The sequence below is a fragment of the Sinocyclocheilus grahami genome, unplaced genomic scaffold (genome assembly GCF_001515645.1).
Source record: "Sinocyclocheilus grahami isolate Dianchi unplaced genomic scaffold, SAMN03320097.WGS_v1.1 scaffold520.1, whole genome shotgun sequence".
Classification (NCBI taxonomy): domain Eukaryota; kingdom Metazoa; phylum Chordata; class Actinopteri; order Cypriniformes; family Cyprinidae; genus Sinocyclocheilus; species Sinocyclocheilus grahami.
This window is the reverse complement of record NW_015505699.1, coordinates 463477-466889: the sequence shown is the minus strand read 5'-3', so window position 1 is coordinate 466889 and position 3413 is coordinate 463477. Positions and strand designations below refer to the sequence as shown.

The window sequence follows — 3413 nt, the reverse complement described above, 5'->3', positions numbered from 1 at the left end:
AAATAAAGCATTTAAAGCTATTTTGTAAATCGGGGCGCTAGATTTTTGAGAATGTTTGTTTGCTTGTAAAGAAAACTGAAAAAATGTGTTTGCCACGCCCACTATGAGATTTCATTGATCCGTAGCTATTTTTGTAAACTGAATAGCTAGATTTTTGAGGGGGGTTTTTTTCCTTCTCTTGAAAAGTTGTTAGCCACGCCCACTGTGAAATTTCATTGGTCCAGAGCTATTTTGGTAAACGTGGATGGCTAGACTTTTGAGTGTTTTTTTTTCCTCCTGAAAAAGTTGTTAGCCACGCCCACTGTGAAATTTAATTGGTCCAGACCTATTTTTGTAAATGTAGCAGGCAGCTAGATTTTTGAGTCTTTTTTTCCAGAATAAGTTTTTTTTTCTCCCGAAAAAGTTGTGGTAGCCACGCCACAATTTTCACATTTTCACAAATTTCATTGTGAAATTTCATTGGTCCAGATTCCAGAATACCGCTCCGCAGTTTACATTTGCATTTATATTTTCCCAAATGGCAAACTGTATATCCCCACACAAACAGTAAATGAAAACTTCAGAGAGTGAAAACACTGATAATACATATTTATATACATACACATTTATACAAATTCAGAACACCCATACCCGTGTCTTTTGTCTGATTTTATCATCTCGTTTTCATTTTCTTTTCTTTTTTTTGTGGACTATTCATTTTTTAATTGTAATTTTAATACACGAAGACAATAGGCCACGAATGCAACATAAAAAAATCCACTTTGAGAGAGAGAGAGAGAGAGACACACAATGATATCCACATTTATGAGAGCACATAAAACCAGCAATGCGCTCTCAGAAACTGGTTATCTGGACATGATATGAAGATATTTGGGAGCCTACAATGTCCTGTCTAAGAGCTGCTAGAAAACAACTATAGTCTCAAGCGAGAACTGCAATTTCTTGCACGCACCTCTTGGTGGATTGCTTCATGAGCAATGCAAACTCTTTTCATATATATTTTATGTCTATTCCTTGTAGCAGCTGTTAATTTGAATTAAAGGATGTACAGAACCTGATTTTTTTTCCACTGACGAATTGTAATTTTAATACACGAAGACAATAGGCCACGAATGCAACATAAAAAAATCCACTTTGAGAGAGAGAGAGAGAGAGAGACACAATGATATCCACATTTATGAGAGCACATAAAACCAGCAATGCGCTCTCAGAAACTGGTTATCTGGACATGATATGAAGATATTTGGGAGCCTACAATGTCCTGTCTAAGAGCTGCTAGAAAACAACTATAGTCTCATTAAGCGAGAACTGCAATTTCTTGCACGCACCTCTTGGTGGATTGCTTCATGAGCAATGCAAACTCTTTTCATATATATTTTATGTCTATTCCTTGTAGCAGCTGTTAATTTGAATTAAAGGATGTACAGAACCTGATTTTTTTTCCACTGACGAAGCGTCAGGTGTGACATCTATAAATGTTTATGTCATGCTCTTGAAGGTGTCCTATAAGTTTTTGGTAAAGGGGAAGGGTCATCCAATGAAGTATAACCAGTGCAAGACGCTACCTAAACACAGAATAGATCGAAGGTCTTAATGCTGAGTGCAGTTTAAGTAGCATAACACTTTTTTTTTAATTGTTTAACAACAGTTTGGCATTCAGTTATGTTTATATAGCACCACCCATTGATCAGGTTAACATTCTAAATCTGTATTTACTCAACCATGATGACATATCAAGAGAACGAAATTAAAATTGCATTCACGACTCAACTAACACTGCATATTTTCAATGCTGCACCAGTATTAAGACTACAGACTGTTACAGGGTCTTAGAGGGCTCCGGTTTAGTTCAGGTGAGAGGTGAGGCCAGAGAGACAGTGGAGGTTGGAGTGGAGCTGGAGGGTTCGATCATGGCCAGTTTGGTTCTGGAGGTCCAAAGCAGGGTCCAGGGAACTGCAGCTCCACACTGACTCACCATCCCAGGCTCCCACTAAAACCCAAAAAGATTGACACATGTGAATCAAATCATTTTCAGAAAATGATTTAATACTTGTAATTAAACATTTGAACTTAAGTGTAAATATTGTTTAAAATAATGACAATGGAATAGATTTTAGATTACAAATTCTAATAATTGGCATTAATTACATGTAATGATGATTAATCAAATTTATTACAAAAGATCTGCCTGATATTTGTAATATCAAATAATATTTAAACAAAATCATAATATTAGAATAATATTTGGTTGAATTTATTATTATGGTTTTTGTGTGCAGGTTGGGGATGATTCAACTAACATTTTTTTATTGCGTTAGTTTATTTATATATATATATATATATATATATATATACTGTATATATACAGGGCTCGCAAAATCGCTAGCCCGACGTCCCGGGGCTATTGTGTTTTCCAGTCAGGCTACCAAAATGTATCACCACTCTGCCCGACGGGCTATCTTAAATGCAGATCTCCCGCGGGTCCTTAAAAACTCAAACTTAAGGCCATAAAAAGTTTTAAATAAGTTAAATGGTATAAGAAATGTCTTAATTATAATTTCAAGAGGGCTTACAGTTGGGGACGGAAAGACAAGAGTAGTGATACGGCTGGATTAAACTTCAAAAGGCAATGATGTCATTGAATAAATATGAGCGCTGCACGTTTCAAGTCAAAACGCGGCGCGGATGTCTTTATTTGAATGTATCTGAAGGGAACCGACTGTGTTGTTGTTGTTGGCATTTTAATTTCATTTTACTTATAATTCCTGATAAAGCAGTGTTTATAAGCGAGGAACTGCTTTGTGTACAGCCGTTACCAAGGAAACCACAATATTTCAGCGCTCCTAAAGCGCCACCTCATGGCAGAGAATGAATTTGCATTTCCAACAAGCCTTTCTTGCTGTTTATGGTCAGATCAATACAAATATCAACTCATGTTTTTACGCAGCAAACATGTAGAGTTGTAAATGAGAAAGAAGTTAACGTGCCTTCTAAAAATCTAAACAATTAAGAGAATCTATGGGGTATTGTCAAGAGGAAGATGAGAGACACCAGACCCAACAATGCAGATGACCTGAAGGCCGCTATCAAAGCAACCTGGGCTTCCATTACACCTGAGCAGTGCCACAGGCTGATTGTCTCCATGCCACGCCGCACTGATGCAGTAATTCATGCAAAAGGAGGCCCAACCAAGTATTGAGTACATGTACAGTAAATGAACATACTTTCCAGAAGGCCAACAATTCACTAAAAATGTTTTTTTATTGGTCTTATGAAGTATTCTAATTTGTTGAGATTGAAATTGAATTGAATTGGTGGGTTTTTATGAAATGTGAGCCAAAATCATCACAATTAAAAGAACCAAAGACTTAAACTACTTCAGTCTGTGTGCATTGAATTTATTTAATACACGA

General features: G+C 36.4%; 1 protein-coding gene across 1 annotated transcript in view; it reads right to left on the bottom strand.

The window, feature by feature from the left end:
* Nucleotides 1–1106: 1106 nt before the first annotated feature.
* The window catches only part of LOC107554934 (ELKS/Rab6-interacting/CAST family member 1-like), a 29792-nt gene continuing 27485 nt past the window's right edge, over nucleotides 1107–3413 (bottom strand). Inside the window, exon 19 of the mRNA XM_016237597.1 lies at nucleotides 1107–1990. The gene's annotated coding sequence lies outside the window, so the exon portion shown is untranslated. The remainder of the gene's footprint in view (nucleotides 1991–3413) is intronic.